Here is a 12,207-nt window from a genome sequence, read left to right as displayed (position 1 = left end):
CAAGTTTATGGCTGAAATTTCATCGCCAGAGATACCAATATTTGTTGCAATTTCGCCACCATCAACGTCTACTTCAGATACCCTTTTAGAAGCCGTAATCGGTTTCGTAACTGTCACGCCATGCCTGCGACGCATGTCTTGCATGAAAAATTCACGCCGCCTACACGTATCCCGAAGGAACGGCAGAGATTTAATTTCAATATTTAATATTTCGTGCTGTATTTCTGGGAGTAAATTCCTTCGCAGAATTTCCACCAACACTTCTTCAGATAATGACACTTTTAATCTATCAGTCAACCCAACAATGGAGTCGTAAAAATTGTCAAATGATTCGTTTGGCAGTTGCTTACGCTCTCGTATCAATTCTCGGATATCGATATCAGTTCTGGAGTCTTTTGTTGCTCTGATTGAGATCTAACTCAGCAGAATTATTGTTCTGACCTGGAACAGTTTCGGATGGTGTAGAGTTGCTAGCTTGTCTCACCTGGGACCGGGTCAAAACCTGAGATGTACTAGGGGTGGGAGGATCAGTTCCCAATCTCGCGTTACATATTGGGCAATATGGTCTAGTCTTTATGCATTTATCTATACAACTTTTGTGGAAAATATGTCCACAAGAAATTTTCTGAGCAGATGAAGTAATAACTTCACCACATGCGTTACAAATAATAGAATTATCCTTTGCCATTGTGGCAGAAGTTTTCTCGCCTGCACTAGTTGCCATATTAAAAATGAATTTTGGTAGATATAAAGCCCAATGGTACTCTCGGATTAACCTTTATAAAATCGAAAACTTACTTTTGATATTGTGAAATGTGTTGAATCATACAGGTATACTTGAAGGTATTCAGTGTACAAATTTTGATTTCAAATGGTGTTTTATTTTGTCCCGAAAGAAACATTGACACATGAGGAAATGCATAAAAGGCACACAAAAACAACGCAATATCCCATGCAAGAATATTAACAATGGGTTTACAATACAAATTCAATGAATTGTGTAAGAAGCCAAATGGCTAATTGATATTTTCCCCACAAATAAGTGGTGATTGATTGACAGACTGCCTTTGTGTGAACATCAATAAATAATAATTAAGACGATTTAATAAATATTAATGTTGCAGTATGATAAATAAACTCTTGTGTAGTTATTTAAAAATGGTAATAAATAGATGTAACCCAATTCCACAATTATGGTTATTCCTAATTTAAGTTATGTATTTTCAATGTAACAAATTCATAGTTTCAAAACAAAAACAAAGATCGTAACTAACATATACTTGAAAAATAAATTTAAGAAATTATCCTGTTTGACTTCTTCAATATCTAGGATAGGTTTGTCACGCACTAAAATTTACATACATAGCCAACGATCCAATAAGAAAGAATATATTATGAAGAGAAAGTAAGTACCAGGTCGGATGAAATATAACTATATTTCAAAATCCAGAATCTGGCTGGAATATAACGTTATAATATTGCTCATAACCGTGGTCAGATCCAGACCGATTGTCCAGAAACTGCATTCCGTCCTGTTAATAACAATAATAATAACATCATAGGTGGATATTGGAGGGAGATTCCCGCTAAAGTAGGTCACTAGGAATGAATATGGAATTCGTGAGCATTTGTATATTCCATACTTTAAAGAGAATCACATTGAAATTTACAAAGAAAGTTAAAGAAAATAAATAGTTAAAATAAAGAAAATTTTAAAGTGAGCCGAACTGTTAATTTTGGTTCCATAATGGATTCAAAAGGTAGTATAAAAAGCATTTAGTTCAGGTCCCACGTTCTGGGCGCCAAAAATAATTTATATATGTAGCATACAACCAACATTTAAGAGGCGAATTCTGATATTAAGCTAGCCCACGTACTTTGTTCCGGCCTACTAGCTCGTCGGAGGGGTAGGTTCGATCATATTCTAGCTATTTGTTATCGCTACGATTAAATTATTTTAAAGATACGTGCAATTAAAAGAGGAAGACCGAGAGAAAGTGTATAATCAATCGAATTGGCAAGCTATGTGATGGACGCTGAGGTGATAACAGTCCATTATGCCCTCCCAACCTCGTCATAGGTGTATTAACCTGGATAAGAAATTGATCCTATGACCCCTAGTGCAATCGTGACTGGTCTACCTAGGCTATCTAGAAATCAAACAGGAGTTGTATGAAATTAATCCCAAAACATTTTTAAATTTATTTGAAAAAGTGCAAAATTCATGTTATTTCAGTATGAATGACTGTACTACGGTAATCATATATTAACATAGAAATGTTTTCAATCTTATCCTATATTATACTATTTTAAGGTGTTGAGGCATTGGGCTAACAATAAAAAATAATTCTCAACAAAATAATCCAAAAAAAAAAATAATTATTAAAAATATATTACAATACTGGTTTTTCTTGGTACCCACGCTAATATTTTTAAACGCTTAACAATGAGATATTATTGTCACCGAAGCAAAAAGACAATATGAAGATACAATAAAAGAGAGTACTTACAATTTGCATGTCAACTCAGAGTAGCGTCACCGTTGAAAGATCTTTCGTAGTGGTTGCTGCTGTTGATATTAAGAGAGAATTGTAACTGATATTGCTCTTTGTTTCGGTTTCTTTGTTACACACTTCATCTGAAAGGCGACAATTATTACTGAATGTAGGTATGTAAAGACCTCTGCCAACAGTCAGCTTCAAACATAACATATTGATACGCACAAACATCAGTATTGTAGATATGTATGTCATCCCAATATGACTTATATGTAGGTGTGTGCGTTGTATTACTTATGTTCGGAGCTAATTGTTGAAGTCAGTGATTCGAGAACAATGTGATATCAAGAAAATAATTTAACACTGAAACTTAAAACTATGGTTGATAATTTGCATATTAATTTTACTAATATTAGTATGAGGCAATGAAGAATAATATTACGGTGTAGCAACTCCTCATAATAGTTGCGATTAAATAAAATGTTCAAGCAAATTTGTTAGAAACTAAAGTTATATAATTTTAAATAGAAAAACTAATTCGTACCCATAATAACAAATTGTAACAATTAATAATACCTTGAGTAGCACCGATTCGAAATATTAAAATTTAGATTTATACTTATGAATAAGGCTGGCTGACTGACTGTGGACGTCCGAACAAATCGTTCTGAGTTGGTGCATCGAGTTTGGAATATTCGTAGTAACTCCTTAATGTATTTCAGGATGTTAGTAAGGTTTTGGATTATCTCACTCTTTGATACTACTAGACATCACTAACTTCGCAAATCATCGGTTTTTGATACCATTGGGAATATCCAGTTTTCGCTGATATTATATTAAAATTTGGAAGCCACTCCGGGAAATCGAACAGTATTAAAATGTTGGACTTATATAGCTGTATTACTTGAATCAACGGCGCACATTTCTAATAATTCAATTGTCTTCAAAAAATCACTTTTTCCTCCTTTAATGCTCTGCGATTACACGTGATTTTATCACATAACTATAGTTCAACAGAAGTGTACGAGTGACTGACTACTCTCATTAACGTTGTATATGCTGCTGGGTTTTACGCTGCACAAAGCAAGTGAAAAAAACCCGTATTTTTATGGCTGGCAAACGCAATGACAACAACAATGATTATAGGCTGGGTGCCAATCCTAATGAGAGTAGAAGAATTAACAATATATTTTTGCATTCCCTTTGTGCACTATCTAACTGAGAAACTTACCGCATAGCGAGATGGCACCATGAACCATAATTATTTTCTTGCTAAGATGGCTGTGAATAATTATGATTGAATTGTAACAACCAATAACGATCATTAATTATATTAATTACCAATCAGCTCTAATTTAGGGGAATTTTTAGCAAGAAATCCGTTCAGATTAATGAAAATTTTACTTGGTAAAAAAAACTGGTAGAAATTGACTTTTTAACAAATTTCCCAAAAACAAGTCTTTACAGCGATGAATTGATCGGCAAAATGGCAGAGTACCATCCGTTTTGGGGCCACGAAACCTATCCAACGCTGGCCACAAGCTACGAATTTCCAGGCAATGGATTAACAAGGCAAGAACGTAATCCTAAAGATGGTACTAACTTTATATTTTAATCGAGTCAAGTAGACGAATATGAGGTGTAGATGGCGTTGCCAAATTGTTTCCAAAGATCTCGACTGAATGTTTCCGGAAGAAAAACACCAAGCAAGTGCAACTCTTACATCTCTTTTGAACTTGCTCCATGCGTCTATACAAGGCAATTCGGTTCCAAAAAATTTTTTTATTTGTTGTTTTTTCACATTTAAATATATATAAAATGTCAACAAATACGAAATACACAAAACGAATTGCCAGAAAATTGTCGGTACGAGCAATTTTTTTTCCATTTCTATTCCCCTTGCCCCTCTCTCCTACAAACAAAGACTTGCCGCAAGTAAACTCGCCTAATCTAAATCAAGACTATACAAGGCAATTCGGTTTCCAAAAATATTTTTCATTTGTTGTTTTTTCACATTTAAATATACATATGTATATAAAATGTCAACAAATACGAAATACACAAAACGAATTGCCAGAAAATTGTCGGTACGAGCAATTTTTTTTCATTTCTATACCCCTTTCCCGTCTCTCCTACAAACAAAGACTTGCCGCAAGTAAACTCGCCTAATCTAAATTGGGACTTAGCAAATCTCCCCATCAAAAATTAAGCATATCGAACCACCTTTTGGGGTAGCCTCCAAATAACGGCACTTCCGATTTTCGGTATTTTGGGTTTGGTTTTTAACTAAATTGGCTGTAATTTGGTATTTTGGGTTCTCATTGGTTAGCCAATCTGCCTACCAACAATTGTCAATATCCATCCTCGTTTTGGAGTAGCTCCCATATAACGGCACTTCCGATTTTCGGTATTTTGGGTTAGTGTTTCAACCGAATTGGCGTAATTTAGTACTTTGAGTTCTCATTGGTTAGCAAATCTGCCTACCAAAATTATCAATATTGGCCCATGTATCGGGGTATCTCCCATATAACAGTAATTCCGATTTTCGATATTTTGGCTTCGTTTTCCAACCAAATGAGCTGTAATTTTGTATTATGGGTTCTTATTGAGTAACAAAACTTCCTACAAGAAATGGTCAATATTGGTTCACATTTTAGGTTAGCCCCCATAAAAAGGTACCCGTAAATTTCGGAATTTTCCAAAATTTTGGGGACATTTTTTAAGTATATTGGCTATAAGTTTGAATTTTGAGTTCTCTTTGGTTCTTCGAAATTTACGATTCACGCTAAGGTAGAGCCCCCATCTAATGGCACTTCCGATTTTCGGTATTTTGGTATCGCTTCAAGTTTCGGTATAGTCTCCATATAAAAGTACCCTCAGTAATTTTGTATTTTGGGTTATGGGACCACTTTTTTAAACGGGTCCCTTAATAATGGCCTTAAAAAATTCTCGTCTACTTTAGGACCCTAAAAATATTCTTTGAAAAATCCACGCCTTGTGTAGGTCCCTAAAAATATTCCTTGAAAAATCCACGCCTTGTGTAAGTCCCTAAAAATATTTATTAAAAAATCCACGCCTTGTGTAGGACCCTAAAATGTACCCTAAATCCACTGCTTGTTTGATGGTCCCTTAAAAATATTCTTTAAAAAATCCACTGCTTGTTTGATGGTCCTTAAAAAACATTCTTTAAAAAATCCACGCCACTTACAGATGCCCTAAAATATTTTTTAAAAAATCCACGCCTTTTATAGATGCCCTAAAATATTTTTTAAAAAATCCACGCCTTTTATAGATGCCCAGAATATTCTTTAAAAGATCCACGCCATCTTTAAGAAATCCACGCCTTTTGTAGCTCCCTAAAAGTATATTTTTAATCAAATTTTTATTAAAATTTCATAAAAATTCACATTTATTCATTTCTCTCTTTGTTAAATAGCATCTGCGGTGTAACAACGTCCTTTTGCATAACATGTGTAGTTGGCAACACTCAACGGTATTATGGCATTTGCTGATGCAATAACCGATAACCGATTTATCGATTACTCACAAGTCGACTTGTTTCTCCCTAAGCAGCAGCAGCAGTTGTGGAAGGAAAAAATAAACTTTTTTAACTTATTTTTTGCATGTGTGCGGGTGTAAGTGAACGTCTGTTTTTGTTAAAATCATGAAATTGCCAGGTTTTTGCCATCTCTTGCATTCTTCTTCCCTGCTCCCCCTTAAGCTTTCTTATCAAGCTGGCAATTTCATAATTTTAACATATCGTGCAAGTTCTGTTGTGCTTTAACTAACTTTCCATCTTTCTCTTTGGCATTTTTTGTCTTCCGTTGTGTCGTTTCTTTTTTGGTAATCATCGTGTGCAGAATAAAATTGCAAGTGTGTGTTGGTACAAAGAAAAGAAGCAGAAACAGTACGGCCGTCACCGACGACGACGACGAACGGGTGAAAAGTCAACGACAGCGACCAAGAAGTAGCGTGTAGCTGCCAATATTACTATTCCGCATCCTACTACGTGGGACTTTCTCAAGCCCCATTAAGGAACTCAATTTGTTTACCCCCACATTGGGTTGGGTGAAAAGTAAGCAAACGCCGCGGTACTGATCACAAGCCAAGGAATTTTTGGCAGGGGCCCTTAGTGGCCGGAGAAGTAGTAGGAAGGAAGAAAAAAGCCATAAGGGTTCTTCCAAGGAAAAAAGGAATCCAGTAAAAGTGAACAATTTTTTGTTGTTGTTGTTGTTCTGCACTCTGTGTGTCAAGTTCAACGCCAAGCAGCGGCAGCAGTTTGACAGACCAGCATTACCACCACAGTGACAAGACAGCCAGCCAGCGTGGTTTTCCCTATATCCCACAAACACTCACCAATACCAACATCCAACCAAACAACCAACCAACCCATCATCAACCAATCAACATGTCGGCAGACCCTAAACCGCAAACAACCCAGCCACCGATATCTCAGCTATGGCCAGGTTTTGGTGCCAATACCTCGGATATCACCAATTTAAGTAGTTCCACAACATCAGCAGTCCCTGTTAATCAACCATCACTCACTGGTAAAAATCATTCGAACCCCAACAACAACAATAATAACAGGGATTACGTTAACTTCAATCAATTTATAATGCAACATAATCTTTTAGCTGGAGGAGGAGCAGGAGGTGGCGGTGTCGGCGTTGTTCATCCTTCTGGTTCAGCGACATATACAAATAATGGTGGTGTCCTAGATGCTGGCCTATTTTCAAATCCCATTATGCCTCAATATCAAGCTCAAGATCCTCATCATCATGATTATCGTTCCGCCAATAAATCGCAACAACAACAGCAGTATCATGTAAGTAAATTTCGTTTTTGTTGCTATGATCTTAATTATTGTGTTTTTTTATTTCGTAATATCTAGGGCAGGGATGGAAAATTCAGTACAATAGTACTTTTTTCAGTACTTTTTTACCCAAAAAAGTACCGTAGTACCCCCGTGACTATTTCAGTACCATTCCAATACTTCATTAAGCAATGACATATATATATATATATATATATATATATTTTTTTTTTTTTGGATTAGAATTTGTTATGGATTTACCGACAAAAGTATGCAGATAAAGATATTGATGTGATTGCAATATTTCTCTTGAAAAAATGAACAGGTTTTCGACTGATAACTGTTCAGTTATGATTAAAATTACAAATGGATATGTTTGTCAGATACTCAATTTGGCATACTCTGCTATCTCCTAAGGTAGGCAAATTGATGATATTCCTAGTCGTCGTGTTTACTTCAATAATTTTAAGAGCACTTTGGAACTGAAATTCATGTTTGTTTGGGGTATATGTATTGGCTTTCGAGAAAGAGGTAATGAATTTGAAATTAGTCAGTAGCATACATATTCAAATGCAATCGAAAGAAGCAAGAATTCTCATATTATTACCATCAGAAAGGTACACTAAGTGATATCTTGAAAATCGATCTTTATGAAACTGAATAAAATATTTTTTTTTTGTAGTTTCTTGAAAAAAGTACCCTTTTATTAAAAAATGGTACCTTTTCACATTTTTTATTTTCCATCCCTGATCTAGGGTAGTAGGTGTGTATGTGTGATATGAGTTTGATAATATATGGGTTGACAAATTTCGATTCTAAGAAATCAAAGGCAATAGAGCAGGGATGATTCACACGTAAAAACTAGTTTTCAGGACCCCAAATAGGCGTGGATTTTTAAAAATATTTTTTAAGGTACCAGCACAGGCGTGGATTTTTTTAAAAATATATTTTCAAGGGCCATAATCAGGCGTGGATTTTTTACAAATATTTTTTTTCAACAGCTCACATAGGCGTGCCATATTCAGCCGTGGGTTTTTTAAAAATATTTTTCAAGAGCTCGCATAGGCGCACCAGAATCAGGCGTGGATTTTTTAAAAAATATTTTTTCAAGAGCTCACATAGCGGGCCATAATCAGGCGTCGATTTTTTAAAAATATTTTTTCAACAGCTCACATAGGCGGACCCTAATCAGGCGTGGATTTTTTAAAAATATTTTTTCAACAGCTCACATAGACGGGTCATAATCAGGCGTGGGTTTTTTAAAAATATTTTTTCAAGAGCTCGCTTAGGCGCACCAGAATCAGGCGTGGATTTTTTAAAAATATTTTTTCAACAGCTCACATAGGCGGACCCTAATCAGGCGTGGATTTGTTAAAAAAATATTTTTTCAACAGCTCACATAGGCGGACTCTAATCAGGCGTGTGTTTTTTAAAAACCAGAATCTGGCGTGGATTTTTTAAAAAATATTTTTTCAAGAGCTCACATAGCGGGCCATAATCAGGCGTCGATTTTTTAAAAATATTTTTTCAACAGCTCACATAGGCGGACCCTAATCAGGCGTGGATTTTTTAAAAATATTTTTTCAACAGCTCACATAGACGGGTCATAATCAGGCGTGGGTTTTTTAAAAATATTTTTTCAAGAGCTCGCTTAGGCGCACCAGAATCAGGCGTGGGTTTTTTACAAATATTTTTTCAACAGCTCACATAGGCGGACCCTAATCAGGCGTGGATTTTTTAAAAAAATATTTTTTCAACAGCTCACATAGGCGGACTCTAATCAGGCGTGTGTTTTTTAAAAACCCTAAATATTTACATTGATATTAAGGGTTCTCAGTTTATAGAGCAAACTTTATACTAGAAATTATCAATATTGGTACACTTTTTAGGTTCGTCCCCAATTTTGGTCCACTTTTATTTAGGTTGTTCCCCGTATAACGTTACATCCTAAATTTCGGACTTTTTGAAAGTTTGGCCAAAAATTTTCATCCCAACTGCTTGAAATTTGATACTTTGGATTCTCTTTGGGTGTAAAACCTCTCGAACAAAAATTATTTGTATCGGTCCACCTTTAGGTATAGCCCTCATATAACGGTAGCACCGAAAAATTTTTCATCCCAACTGCTTGAAATTTGATACTTTGGATTCTCTTTGGGTGTAAAACCTCTCGAACAAAAATTATTTGTATCGGTCCACCTTTAGGTATAGCCCTCATATAACGGTAGCACCGAAAATCTATATTTTGGACTTGTTTTTCAACTGAATTCGCTCTAATTTGATATTTTGGGTTCTCATTGGATAGCAAATCTCCATACCAAAAATTGTCAATATTGGTCCACTTTTTAGGGTAGCTCTCATATAAGGATACCTCCAAAATTTCGAATTTTTGAGGAGTTTGGACATGGTTTTCAACCAAATTGGTTGTAATTCAACATTTTAATTTCTCTGTGGGTAGCCAATATTCCCACCAAAAATTATCAATATTGATCCAATTTTTGGGGTAGCTCCCACATAAGGGTACCTCCTAATTTTCGACATTTTTGGTATTTTGAGTACGCCTTTCAAAAGGAATTGGGTCTAATTTGATGTTTTGGGTTCTAATTAGGTACCCCATCTTCCTACCAAAAATTATCAATATTGGTCCACTTTTTAGGGTAGCCACTATATCAGGGTACCTCCCAAATTTGGATATTTGGGGAGTTTTGACAGGTTTTTCAACCGAATGGGCTGTAATTTGGTATTCTGGTTTCCGATTGGGTATGAAATCTTCCCACCAAAAATTATCAATATTGGTCTACTTTATAGGGTAGCCCCCATATAAGGGTACCTCCTAAATTTCGGATGTTCGGGGAGTTTGAGCACGTTTCTCAAAGGAATTGGCTCTAATTTGATGTTTGGGGTTCTCATTGAATATCAAATCTTACAACCAAAAATTATTAATATTGGCTCAAGTTTTGGGGTATCTCCTAGATTTCGGTATTTTGGGGAGTTTGGACACGTTTTTCAATCGTATTGACACTAGTTTTCTCCTGATAACAATTTACCATGACAAAACTTTCACATATAAAGTTCCGATCGATTTTTAAATCTGATTTTTTATTCAATTTCCATTTTTTAATATTTAAGCAGTTGAAATCTCCGCCTCCGGGTTCAATGCCGATACAATAGCCATTAGTACACCCTTTATGATTTGTTCACGCCATTCAAGCTGCACAGTCAAACGACAATTTACCCCACCAGCTGCTGTCTCCCGTTCATATTCTTCACCATATAAATCTTGAATATCATCGAAGGCATCCACTTTACCCTCATCGTTAGTTTTCGATTGCAAAGCCGTAAACCAATTAATGATATCCTTATTATCCTCCTTTCCTCTGGCATCCAAGCTCGCAATGAATTGTTCCACATCCTTAATTATCACGGGTAAATCATTTTGCAAAAATTCTTTTTTCTTAGCTTCCTCATCGGTGTCCTTTAAATTCTTTTGATAGCGTGACCATATTTGATTTACCTCACGATGACGCAGATCATAGCGTAGATTTTCTATGGTGAAAAATAGCGTATGCATTTTACGTTGCAACGAACAATTTGTGGGTGCTTTTTCATAGCCTTCTGAAGTCGTTATAAAATCTTGTAAATTTTCTTTAAGTTCGGAATATTGTTGCTGTTTGTTGGCGGGAATTTTTTTATGATTTGCTTCATACCACACGGTGTAGTCTTTAAGGACATCCGGATAGATGGAGGTTTTCTCGACAATTTCATCGGAAATAATTTTATTTACTTTCAATAGAATGGTGTCGAATAATTGATAACGTTTCTGATAGGTTGAGGATATCGAAGAAGACGTCACGGGTTCACTGGTTGTGGTTATGATCGATGAAGATTTTCTGGGTGCTGCCCACGAAATCTGGGACGGAAAAAAATTATAGTTAAGCTGAATACATTTTTGATTTTTCTAACTCACCTGTATTGCCAAGAGCAGCATACAAATATTTAATAAAATCTTCATAATATTTTTTTAAGCGTCTATTGTTCCCTCTTTGTGTTCTGAAATACGACTATTTGATACGCCAGTGTTTTGAAAATCACTTGAACAATTTTGTTTAATATATTCCGCTTTTCTTATCTCTTTAGATTAAGTTCATCACCTTTAAGCTTCAATATTATTATTGCCATTAATGGCAAATTCAAGATAAGCTTTCCATTTTATGGTGGGAGACTAGTTTTCAATATAAATTCGGAAAAAAAATGAGAGCAATCTTGAAATTATTCGGAACAAAAAGATTTTCCATGGAAATGTTGAAAAAGATAGTGCTTTGAAATGTTGCCCTCACCTTGCTATTATTACTAAGTTATTTGTTTTTCGAATTTGGATATATTGGTCCACTGTTTGGTATAGCCCCCATACATCGGTACTCCCAATATTCGTTACTTCGGAACTTTTTTCAATCGATTAGGCTGTAATTTGGTATTTTTGGTTCGCGATGGATGTGAAACTTGCCTTATAAAAATTATCAATATCGGTCCACTTTTTAGTGTACCCCCATAAAACGTAACCTTTCAATTTTCGATATTTCGAGATGTTCGGACACCGTTTTTCAAATAATTTTGCTGTTTTTTGGATTCTTATTTGGTAGCGAAGCTTCCTACCAAAAATTATCAATATTGGTCCAAGTTTCGGGGTAGTTCTCATATAACGGTACCCTCTTTTTTCTACATTTTGGGAACGTTTTCCGACAGAATTGTCTGTTATTTGGTATTTTGGGTTCTCTTCGGATAGAAAATTTCCCTAACAAAAATTATCAATTTCGGTCCGGGATTTAGGGTAGCCCCCATATTATGGCACTTCCGATTTTTGGTATTTTGAGTTCGTTTTTCAACCAAAATGTCTGT

The sequence above is a fragment of the Musca vetustissima genome, unplaced genomic scaffold, assembly GCF_032173495.1.
Source record: "Musca vetustissima isolate MV318-11 ecotype Yass unplaced genomic scaffold, APGP_CSIRO_Mvet_v1 utg48497, whole genome shotgun sequence".
Classification (NCBI taxonomy): Eukaryota; Metazoa; Arthropoda; class Insecta; order Diptera; family Muscidae; genus Musca; species Musca vetustissima.
The sequence above is the reverse complement of the archived record's forward strand: the minus strand, read 5'-3'. Positions refer to the sequence as shown.